This window comes from Ursus americanus, chromosome 1, assembly GCF_024610735.1.
Source record: "Ursus americanus isolate L20-20 chromosome 1, mUrsAme1.1.p, whole genome shotgun sequence".
Lineage (NCBI taxonomy): Eukaryota > Metazoa > Chordata > Mammalia > Carnivora > Ursidae > Ursus > Ursus americanus.
In genome coordinates this window covers 40,109,393-40,122,054 of record NC_142127.1, presented here as the reverse complement: position 1 = coordinate 40,122,054, position 12,662 = coordinate 40,109,393, and positions in this window count along the sequence as shown.

Genomic DNA, 12,662 nt, shown 5'->3' with positions numbered 1-12,662 from the left:
TTTTAGCATTGGAGAAGGGAGAATAGGGTTGGAATAAGCATTTAATTTTATCTGTAACATTTTATTTCTTTTAAAATGACCTCAAGCAAGTATGAAGACATTAACTATTGTTGAATCTGTGTGGTAAGTGTAATGGTGTCTGTTCTGTTATTCTCTTACTTGTCTACCGGTTTGACATGTTTCAGAATTAAAAATTAAAATAAGAAAAGTTGAAGAGGGATACATAATATTTATTGATAAATAGCAGTTGTTTATCACAATAACCTTCTTCCCCCCATTTCTATATACCAACCTCAACCCCAAGCAGTAGTTATAGATAGCTGTAGGGAGGCTTATCCCAGTGTTCAATTTGGAAGAGGCTTAGCAATTACTCTAATGGTGGCCATACCATTTAGAGGAGGGGTAGACAAACCATACCTCTAGGAAGCTACCTGTTTTATAAAGTTTTATTATAGCTCAGCCATGCTCATTTTTTTCTGTTTTGTCTATGGCTGGGTTGACTCGACAGTAGTGGAGTTGTGTAGTTGCAAGCCTAAAACATTTATTACCTAGAACTTTAGGAAGACGTTTGCCAACTCCTGGCTTAAATGGTGATGCTTCTTGTTCTTTCCCTTTAACAAATAAGCGGTATATATATTTTTAAGATTTTATTTATTTATTTTGAGAGAGAGCGAGCGAAGAGCATGAGTAGCAGGAGGGACAGAGGGGGAAGGAGAAGCAGACTCCCCACCGAGCAGGGAGCCTGACGTGGGGCTGGATCCCAGGGTCACGAGATCATGACCTGAGCAGAAGGCAGATGCTTAACTGACTGAGTCACCCAGGTGCCCCAAGCAGTATATCTTTTAAAATGAAGTTACAAATCTTACATAGATTTAAAGGTAATAATTAACTAAGTGCAATGGTCTTAAGTTCATATACAGGGGAAACTTGAGATAAAAATAAATACTGAGAAATCCTAAACTATCTTTGAGTGTTTATTCAGCTGAGTTTTCCAACCTCAGGTTTCTCCATAATCAAGCAAAACTGGTTTGGGTAACATGAACATTCAAATCAGTCATCTGATTCTGCAATACAGCCTAATTAATTTCTTGTATACAGCACATTTCCAATCCCTAGCCAAAGTTTTATTACTTTTATGTCAGTTTAGAAAGCAAAGGAAGAGGGGTGCCTGGGTGGCTCAGTAGGTTAAGCATCTGACTCTTGATTTCTGCTCAGGTCACGATCTCAGGGTTGTGAGATTAAGCCTGGTGAGGCTCCACGCTGGGTATAGAGCCTGCTTAAGATTCTCTCTCTCCCTCTCCTCCTACACCTCTCCATCTCTTAAAGAAGAAAGAAAGAAAGAAAGAAAGAAAGAAAGAAAGAAAGAAAGAAAGAAAGAAAGAAAGAAAGAGCAGAGGAAGAAAGCATTTGTCTGGGCCTGTATTATTATTATTTTTTTAATTCTGGGCCTGTATTTTTCTTTTAATTCTTTTTCTATACATATTTTAGTTTCCTATCAAGGGACTGGAAATTCCGGCTCTTCGTATACTTACGATGCCTGAAAATCATGTCATATTATTTAATATACATTATGATGTTTGAGAAAAATAACTCATCACTTAGTCATAGCTGAAAAAAATGACTAGATTTCTCACCTCAGTGTCTATTTAAACCTTAGGAAAGTTTTTATCTTTCAATTGGAGAAAGCCAGATTTCTTTTCATGCAAGACAAGAGATTTTGCTGATTTAATCACATACGTCAATAGAAACTGTAATAAGAGCTTCTTTGAACATACAAGTTACTACTTGCTGCAGTTACAGCAAGGAAAATTGCCCTGTCATGTCACTCCTTCAAGCCTTTTGTCACCAGGCTCCACTTCCCCTCTCTGACCATATTTCATTCTTTGGACTTGCTTTGCCCAACCACAGCCTTACCTGTCCCACATCCTCCACCCCCCACCCCCCCCCACCTCTGCAGTCCACACAGGTTAGAGCCTTTTGACGCAGCTCACTGATGCCCCGCTTCAATCTCACCATCCTCCAGCAGTCATTTCCCAAAAGAGCACTGGATTCATTGATCTTTGACAAACACCTATAACCAGGAATGATCCTGCCCTTTCCTGAGTTCCTGTGGTCCTTAATTTAAAAACCAAAACAAACATAAAGAGCCTTAGATTGCTTTTTCCATTTGTTACCTGTGAATAAAATATTATCTCTTTAATGAGAATGTAAACTCCTTCAAGGTTCAGGGGCAAGGTCGTGTGTGTGTGTGTGTGTGTGTGTGTGTGTGTGTGTGTGTGTGTGTTTAATGGCATTAAAAATAATCAAATTAGAGAGAGAGAGAGAGAGAGAGAAGGAAGTCCACTTTGGGCATCCCATACAATGTGGTGCAGAACTAAGTATCTGCTTTAATACTCATTGGCTTGCCTTTATATACATAAATATATAAATGTTATATATATATTTTACATATATATGTTAAATATATTTCATGTATTTGCTGTTCAAAGAAACAACTAGGAGTTAAATATAGTGGTAAAAAAATCTTAGGGTATTAGTGAGATACACTTTGAAATCCATTAGATGAATTTGTTAAAGTCAAATAATTCTTTAAACCCAAATCAAGCGTAGAAAGAAGCAAAAAAACAAACAATGCAGTCCCACTCAGATTCCAAGTCCATTTTCCAAGGTGATTTATAGGTGAATTTATCTTTTAAAGGCTTATAGAAGAATTGAGCTTGAAAACAGGCAGGAGTGCATAATTGTTCTTTTTCAAGCCAGGAACTATTTTTCTTTCTCTTTGAAGGTTAAAGTCAGAATCACTAGATTTGTAACTTACAACTTAAGCCTCTTTACTATTTTCCCTTCTCTACTTTTCATTTTATCCATCAGATTTTCTGAGATGTTCAAATGGGCAATTTCCAAAGAATGACACTGACAGTCTCCAAAGCCAGTAATAAATTAAATTGTAAAATTACCTTTTTAAAGAAAAAGCCTATAGATTTTCACAAAGCCCTCGCATTGCACTTCCAGACTATCTCCAACCCCTATTGCTCTCCACCTCTCTTCCTCCACCCCCGTGTAGAGTTCTTAGGTTCATTTTGACCTGTAACTGCCTTACATACAATAGCCATCAACACACACACATTGGCTGTGATTTCCAAATAAATGGACCTGTGTGTTTCTCAACTTTTTTTTTTAACAAAATGTCCGGAAATTCTGCTTTGCTTTTTGGACAGAATATCAAGGGAAGTGGGTGGTTAAAAGGAAGCCTGGGGATTAGAAAGATAATAATACATGTGCTTACATTTTGGTATGTACTCCCACCTTTCCAGGACAAAGAGAAGTACATTTAAGAGTTCTCTTTAAAGAAAGACAACGTGATATACTAATGGCACAGCAAGTCTGTGCTCAAAGAGCAGAACTGAATGAGATGTAGGCATTTGCCATGAAATGACCCCCCAATGGTTCCCACTGAAGGGGAAGTATTGTAGAGAGAATAACGAACATGATTCAGACTGAGACCTCTTTGAAGACAAGAACCCTATTTTTTCATCTTTGAGTCTCTAATAACTTACAAATATTTGTCATATAAATATTTGTTGAATGATTCCATGAGTTTTATTCTCCTGGGCTTTCCTGAGCAGCACTGAAAATGAATTCTGTGAGTGTTCGAGTAACTGTATTAAAAGAGCTGTGGCATATCGTCTGTGTGTGTGTGTGTGTGTGTGTGGGTGGGTGGGTGTGTGTGTACTTACCTGGGGTAGAACGAATAAGGAAATAAATGAATATGATAGGTATGCTTTGAAGCCGAAGCAATTTCAACTAGAGAGCACAAAAAGATGATTATCACTGATTATTAATCAATATGCCTATCAAAAGATGGAAGAGTACATCTATTTATGCAATTGTTCCGGAAGAATAAGTTTTCTTATTGTTCATTGAAGCTATTGTGTGCCTTTGCCCTGAGCTAGGTATTGTAAATGATAAAAATAAAAGTCAGATGTCTAGCGCGTGATTTCTGTGGCGCGTCACATCTACCATTAGATAGCACTCAGCACCTCTGATGATCTGCAAATAGCAGCCGCTCCCACTGAGCTCCTTAGTGAGCAAAGTCAAGTTTACTGAAGATCCCACCAAGGAAGCAGAGAGAGCTTATACCGCACCTGCCATACCCTCTGCCTTATATATACACTCCATTTGGCATAGTTTTTCCCTGGTTTTTCTAAGTTCCCTAATCCTTCTAGCTCCCTCTTCTTCTCTTCCCATTATCGCACTGCACAGCTTTATGCCTCCCATTCCCCCTTTCCATGACTTCTCTGGAGCAAACATCCTTTCTCTTGCCTCCCACAAGAGCAGCACCATCTATTTTCCCCAGTCTTTGATGCCACAGCCCACTGGCCTGGGAGGCAGGATTCTTGTGTTCTTTACCCTGTGTCTGTTTCAGTCTGGGTCTTCCCAGAAGTAGAACCTGATTTTCAAGGAATCGGTGCTGGTGGTTTATTTGGAAGGTAAAATTAGAAAACGAATTTTCTAATTAGGGGAGGCAGGAAAGAGTAGGCAAGTGCTATGGTCTGAATATTCGTATCACCCCCAAATTCATTTGTTGAAATTCTCACCCCCAAAGATGATGGTGTTAGGAGGTGGGGCTTTGGGGAGGTGCTTAGGTCATAAGGGTGGAGCCCTCCTGAATGGGATTAGTGTTCTTATAAAAGAGACTCTACAGGGGTCCTTTCTGCTATTTGAGGACAGAACACAAAGGCCCTGGCTATAAACCAGAAAGGGGGCTCTCACCAGGATTTACCAGTGCTGGTGCCTTGATCTTAGACTTCCCAGCCTCCAGACTGTGAAAAATAAATTTCTGTTGTTTATAAGTCACCCAGTCTATGGCACTTTGTGATAGAGCCTGAAATGACTAAGACAAGGGCTCTGAATCCAATTTTACCTGAGAGAGAGCTTCTTGCCCTCTCTCTCTCCTCCCTGGTCATGCTTAAGACAGGGAGGGATGTGACACTCACATATTGCAGGAGGCTTTCTGTGACATGGCCGTTCTCAAGAGCCATGGCTTTGGATGGAAGAAACACCATTCTGGGCTTATTCCCCACCTTCTGTAGTATTTTTCTTCTCTTTATGCAGCAACTTCCATTACTGTGCTATTCCCTGACACTTATTTGGTTTTCTGTCATTGGAATCTTCTAAAAGATAGATGATAACGTTATTTCTACTCAAACTGATATCCTCACTCTATCCTGGGAAACATATGGTCCCTACCTCACATGACCCTAGAACTTGGCCTGCACAGATTGAAAAAAAAAAAAAAATACTGGGGAGTAAATGTTCTTCTTTGCACTGTAAATTAAGCAAGTTATAAATTCTGCCTCAACACAGTGCTGGGGGTGTAAGAAGGTTATTACAAAGAGAGGAGGTAAAGAATTCTTTAGCATCTTTCTGATTATACATGGTAGAAATTATTTTCTCCGGATTGAAACAGCTCCCTTGGACACTTCCTGCACTTTCATCTGGATCCTGATTTATTTTTCTCTAAGTGAATTTAGGTAATGAGAAAGGTGCCTACTTGACATCTCCAGAGAATAAATCCTTCTAATTATCCACCAGAGAAGAGAAGCAGAAGGGCAGTCACAAAGCAAATACCTCCTAAAATATTTTAGAAATATGTCTCAAGTCTGAACTATGCAGAAAACTAAAAATTAGGAAACTGCTCAGGCTGAGTAAGTTAGGGAAATCCTGGCTGTTCTAATAGTGGGTGGTAAATTGTCAGTTACGATCACTCATTATGGCGGCTGGATGTGGGCAGTTTTAAAAAAGTAAAGATCTGAAGCTGACCATCACTCCATGTCGTTCGGGTCTCCAAGCAGACATCAGATAGTAAGAGATAGATACTGCCTCCCCTCATCCAAGTTTCTCTGCCTCAGCACTATTGGCAGCCAAATAAATCTTTTTTGTGGGAGCTGTCCTGTGCACTGCAGGACACTTAACAGCATCCCTAGTCTCTACCCTCTAGATGCCAGCAGCACCACCTCCCCTCCCCCCAGCTGTGAAAATAGAAAATGTCTTTAGTCACTGTCAAATACCTCCTGGGGGGCAAAATCACCTCCAGATGAGAGCAGTGACTGGGAGAAACTTTCTCAATTCAGCAAAACTTTTTGATTGTCTACCATTTCCAGCAACTCTTTCAGATGTTGGTGAATAAGGCAAATAAATATGGATGTTGCCTTCATTCAGTTTACATTTTAGTAAGAAAGAAAATATGTAAATAAATAGTGATTAAAAATTATAGATGGATACATATTTAAAACAATTCGGTTCATGATAAATGTGGTGAAGGAAATAAAGCAATGAGTAACTGGTGAGGCCGTGTTAGACAGGGTAGTCAGGGAAGAATTCTCTGAATAGGAGACATTTGAGCAGAGGCTTAAAGGATGAGAATGGACAAGCTATCTGCAGAGCGAGACCATACTGAGTGAAGGGAAAAGCAAATACAAAGATGCGGGGAACAGAAGTGGCTTAGGGTGCTGGAGGAACACAGGGAGGCCAGTGTGACTGGAATACAGAGAGCAAGGGGGGGTGTCAGTACTTATAAGAGGCGTATCATGTAAAGCAGGAACTAGAAAATATAGAACTTTGTAGGTCATTGCGGCGAAGAGTCTAGATTTTAATCTAAAAGCATTGGGAAGCCATGTAAGTTCTCAAGGAAGGAAATGGCACAATCTGGTTTATGATTTAAAAGGGTACTCAGGCTAAAAAAGGAATTGTTAAAAGGGAAGAATTGAATTAGAGAAACCATTTAAGGGCCTATTTAAATCACCTAATTGGGATTTAATGACCCCACTGATGCCATTAGGGATGAAGAGAAGTGAGCAAATTCAAGGACAACAATCATCTTGGCGAAGAATTGAATGGATGGTAAAGAAAAGAGGTTGTGTTATGAAGAACTCCTAGATTAATGTTCCAAACAACTAGGAGGGTGAAGGTACCATTTACTGAGACGCAGAAGAGTGGCAAGAATATGTTTGACCAAGCTAAGTATGAAGAATGCCATTTTGAGTATATTAAATCTGCTCCGCTCATCAGACAATCAAGTAGAAATGGCAAGTTGGATGTTGGATATATGAGCCTAGAGCTTAGGGGAGAGATAGGGAGTGGATAAAGAAAATTGGGAGCCACTGGCATCTAGATGTCACTTACAGCCATTACACTAAAAGAGGTCATATGGAGAAAGAGCTTAGACAGAAGGCATGAGGACAGGGCAGAGCTGTGGGGCCCTCCTACATTCGGAGCAGTGGAAGAGGGGGCAGAACCAGCAAAGAAAACCAAGAATGCTGGATAGGTCAGGGGAAATGAGAGGAACGTGCTGCCGTGAAGTGATAGCTGGAAATGACAGTGTGCCAGTAAAAGGGAATGACCACTGGGGCAATGAAGTTATTTCTGTGTCTCTGTCCTATCTTTTAAGAGGGTAATATCCTAAACATGAAATTGCTTGATTAAAGGCTATAAATGTATTAAAATTTTAGTAGATATTGCCAAGCTTTCTTCCATAGAACTTGATTATGTACAGATAAGATAATGATTTTTTAAAAAATGAACTTTTTATTAAGGTATAATATAATACAGAAATGTAAATAACCTATAAACTCACAGCACCGAATTTTCACAAAGTTAACATACCCACGTATCCAGCACCAGATGAAGAAACAGTATTACTAACTCCTCAGAAGCCCTTCCCAAGCCTCTCAGTCCCTACCCCCGTCAAGGTAAACACGAGCTTGACTTCTAACACTGTAATTAGCTTTGCCACTTTTTGAGCTTTATGTAAATGGTATCATACAGCATGTAATTCTTTCGTGGCTGCCTTTGTTAAACATTATGTTTGTGACAGTCTCCTTATTGTCGCTTATAGTGACAATTTTTTATTCTATTATCTTTATATGATTCAATTTACTTGTCCCTCAGATGTTGATGAACACTGCATTGTTTTTCAAATTTACACTATTACAAATAACGCTGCTAAGAATATTTTTGCACATTTTGGTGGACATATATCCAAATTTCTTTTTGCTGTATGCTTATTTCCAAATTTATTAGATAGTATTATTTGTCTACCGACAGTTTATGAGAGTTCCAATTATCCACAACCTTCTCAACACTTGACATTATCAGTCTTTTTCATTGCAGCCATTCTAATAGTATGAAGCAGTTTCTCATTGTGGTTTCTTGTTTTGTTTTGTATGGATAGAGATAGAGATAGAGATAGAGATAGAGATAGAGATAGAGATAGATAGAGATAGAGATAGATAGAGATAGAGATAGAGAGCACATTTCCCTGATGACTAATGAGGTTAAATATCTTTTAATATATTTATTGGCCATTTGTATATTTTCTTTTGAGAAGTGCCTGCATAAGTCTCTTGCATGTTTTTCTATTAAGTTGGCTTATTATTTTTTCTCATTAATTTATTGGAGTCATCTTGTATATGAGCTCTTTGTAAGTTTTCTATGTTGAAAAAAAATCTTCTCCCACTCTGTTCTTTGCCTTTTCATTCTCTTAGTAATGTTTTTTGATGAAAAGAAGTTTGTAATTTTAACGTAGTCCAGTTTTTCATGTATTCTTTTATTGTTAGTGTTTTCTGTATCCAATTTAAAACATCTTTCATCTAAGTTTCTTCTAGGAATTTTTCAGTTTCAGGTCTTATGTTCAAGTTTTTAATCCTTTTTGAGTTGATTTTTGTGTGTGTATTGTTGTGTATAGTGCAATATGGGGTCAGGATACAGTTTTTCTTCTATGGACAGCTGATTGACCTAGTGTCATTTATTGAAAAGACCATCCTTTTCCCTCTGTACCGCAATGTCACTTTGTCATGAATGGGGCAATCGTGATTCAGGTGACGTATATGTGTAGCTCTGTTTCTGGAGACTCTATTCTGTTGTGTGAACGATTTGTTTACACTTGTTGTGATGTTGCACTGTCTTAATTTTGGTAGCTCTGCAGTAAGTGTTGAAACCTGGCAGTAAAAGGCTCCCAGCTTTGTTCTTCCTTTTTAAGACTACCTTAGTAATTTTGGCTCCTTGTGTTTCATATACGTTTTTAAGTCGGCTTGTTATTTTCTTACACACACACACACACACGCACACACACACACACACACCTGTTGGAATTTTTATTGTGATTGCACTGAGATCAATTTGGGAGAAAACTGACACCAAGTCTGCCAATCCATGAGCATGGAGTACCAAATATGATGTGGTAATACTCAATAAAGATTTTAGTCAAGGGCAGCCTCTGTGAGAAAATGGTCCATGCTTTCTTTGTGATCTTTTTGTTTTAAGTGGAAAGAAATATTTCCCAAGGCTTACCTGATTACTAGGAAGATGCACTTGCAAAAATATCGATCCACTCATAAAGGGTTGGCTTTTAATAAACTGGTAAAAACTCAGGGGATTTCACCAAAATACACATCAGAAGGATCAGTCTGTAGCTTTTCTTTCTGGCAATAGCTAGCCACCAGGAAGTTGCTTATGAATATTTTCAGAAAAGAAGAGCTTGTATGTTGCACCTGCACCCTCCTTCCTACCTTCCAACTTAACACATGGCTACGCTGACGGTTCTTTCCCACCATTATGCTCATACATTCAGCAGACCACAGAAAGCTTTGTGTTTTCCCAGATGATACATTTTATTAATAATTAGCAATAATGTTTCTTATGAATCATTTCACTCTTTTAAAAATGTTTCACTGACTAATAATGTCACCTTCTATAAGATAATTAAGTTCATACATGGTTTTGTCTTCAAATGTTCTGGAAACATGTTCTCTGCATCCTGAGTACTCAGTGGATCGTTTAAACATAGACTGTCATATTGAATAAGCATTCCCTTTTCATACATGAGAAAAGGCTTAAGGAATTTATTATAATTTCAGTTTACAGTTTTTTCCTACTGTATCTGGAGGTATGTCTACCTTAAAATTCACTAATGGTAAAAATGATTAATAAAAATGTTGTTCATGGTTAAATATTTAAACAATTATGTATAAACCCTGTCATTTATGACTGATTATCATCAGAACCTTTATTTCTGTTATTTCAGTCAGTTCTTACTATGCTTCTATTCTAGACCCAATCTTATCTAGATAACTTATTCAGTAATCTCAGGATAAATTCTGAAAACGTTTAAACATTTCACATTCTCAGTCTCAAATCTTCCCAGTTTTTCCCCAGATTTTCTGGGTATGCTCTACATTTCTACTCCTTGGCTAACTCTCAAGATTTCTAACAAGGTAGCAACAGAAATCCCAGAATGTGAGTACAAAACTTCATGCTTCCAAGATTTCCTACGTGGATATAAATCTTTTCTCCACAGGGTTCACAAAACTCAATAGAAATTTAATTATCCTTCACACCATAGCCAAAAGGGTAAAAAATGAGATGAAGTTCAGACCAAAACAAAACAATAACAATTAAACATAACCCTCAATACAAGTATGTTCCTTAAATTTAAAAACAAAAGCTTTTAAGTCATGTTGGAATTAATCATTCATATTATTATGTAGCCTAAGGAATATTTGTTATCTATATATATTACAAGCTAAGTATTACCAAAAAGCATATAGGACAGTCCTTAGGAAGACACCTGGCATTTAGAGAAACACACGTCCCACTTTTAAAAGGCTGTTCTAAGTAGAACCAACTAGTCAAATAAATTTTAGCAAATATAATTAAAAAAGAGAAAGTATAATTTATTTGTTTTCACAAATACAATTTTGGAGGCAGATAGAATTAATGTTTCAAGATCTTGTAATGCTCATGGGTGGTGCTAAGTCATATCTGCACTGGTGTGTCCAATGCCATTGTCAACATATATCAAGCTGCCTCATGAATGTTCAGTTGAGAGTTTTTGGTTATTTTCCATTTGACAATGCAAACTAAAATGCCGTGTGCAGCTGTTTGATCCAAGATCATCAGGAGGCCATGTGCTGTCAGAATCTGTGAACATTGGTTTCCACAGGAACCGGAATTTTGTCCAACACGTTGTAGGCCACCATTTTTTCCCTCAACTATAAAGAAGCAATTTTTCTGATAGGAGTATATGCATTTGCACATGTTACCCTTGAAACTGTCTGCTCTTTGAGAAAGGAAGATATTTTCACTTTCCTAAAAACTAAAAAATTTTATGATCATCGTCCATAAGCCCAGAGCAGAAAGGAAATGTTATCACTATTTAGTTAGTATTGACAAAACTTACTGCTTGAAATACAACTCAGAGCATTAATTACCTATCTAACGGGCTAAAAAAAAAAAAAAAAAAGCCAAGCAGTAAAAATAGTAAAATAGAAAATTCTCTGTCAGAAGCAATTTGGTTCAGAAAACTTACTAAATATGAAATATAATTTTACTTTTAACTTTTTTCCAATGCCCTACTCTTACTCTTTTATTTTGTAATTTTTAAGAACTTTAGTTGTTATATTTTAAATACAGATTCAAAAAAATATAAGGACATTAAGACAGAACTGGTAGGAAAAAATCTTTTAACTTTGAGACCACTGAGCCATGGATGTAGAGTTGAAAGGAACTTGAATCTTCAGACTCCTTTTCCTTTTTCTAAAGATGAACAAAGTGAGCCAGCCCTGGGTGGCTATTAGGGTAATTAAGTGACTAGACCTAAGTCATGTTGTCCTTTGATGATACAACCAGGACAGTACGTATTTTCCTTATACATGCTTGTGCACATAATCTCGGAGATGCTGGAGTGTTTCTGAGTCACCGCCAATGGTGGCACTGGAATTCTGTCTTCAACGTGTCATCATCATGGTACCCAGTACAGTTTCCCACCGTTATGCTGAAATAGTATTCTGCTCTTCAGACAGTGTCTTCCATAAGTCAGCAATCATGAGTTCCACTAATTTGTGTACACTTGTGTTCCAAATGTTTGTTTTTAAGTAGCTTGTTGCAAATGAATTCCTTTAACTGATCCTATCTCTGAGTCATTGAACATGTCCACTCAAGAATGCTCATTTGTCCTTTTTACCAAACCACTCTTGTCTTATTTAATACTCTGGGACTTGCCAATGATGTAAAGCCTCTACAGACTAATTCTTCCTCACTCCTTCCTTCTCCTCATTCCAGTACTTTCTTCCCTCATCCCTCCTTCCTGTCTGCCTCTCTAAGTAATGTGTCTTTTCTTTAATGCAATTTAAAATTATTATTTCATAAATTCATCATTTAAGATTTCTTTTAGTTGCAATTAATTAAAAGCCAAACTAATAGTGACTTAGACCATAAGGACATCTACAGTTTACCTCAACAGAATTTGGGAGGTAGGACTTTGCCTGGGAAACAGCAGATCAAATAAGACCCAAAGCTGTTTTATGGTTTCTGGTGGCAGAAACCCATCTGATTATTTTCAGTCTGGGCTGAGTTGGTAACTAAAAACACCTAGCTGAAGTGGAAGACATGTGGACACAAGAAACCAGCTGGCAGATCATTTCAGAATTGGGGATGACACATACCAACAGAAATAAAAGCAACACATTTGTTTTCTACAAAAATCAGATGAAGTATTGGGGGGAAAAGGACTGCAACTTTAATGAGTAACTTTTATTCATTCATCACATGTTAAATTACTACCTGCTATCTTCCAGCAAATCCAGCCATAGGAGCTCAGGATA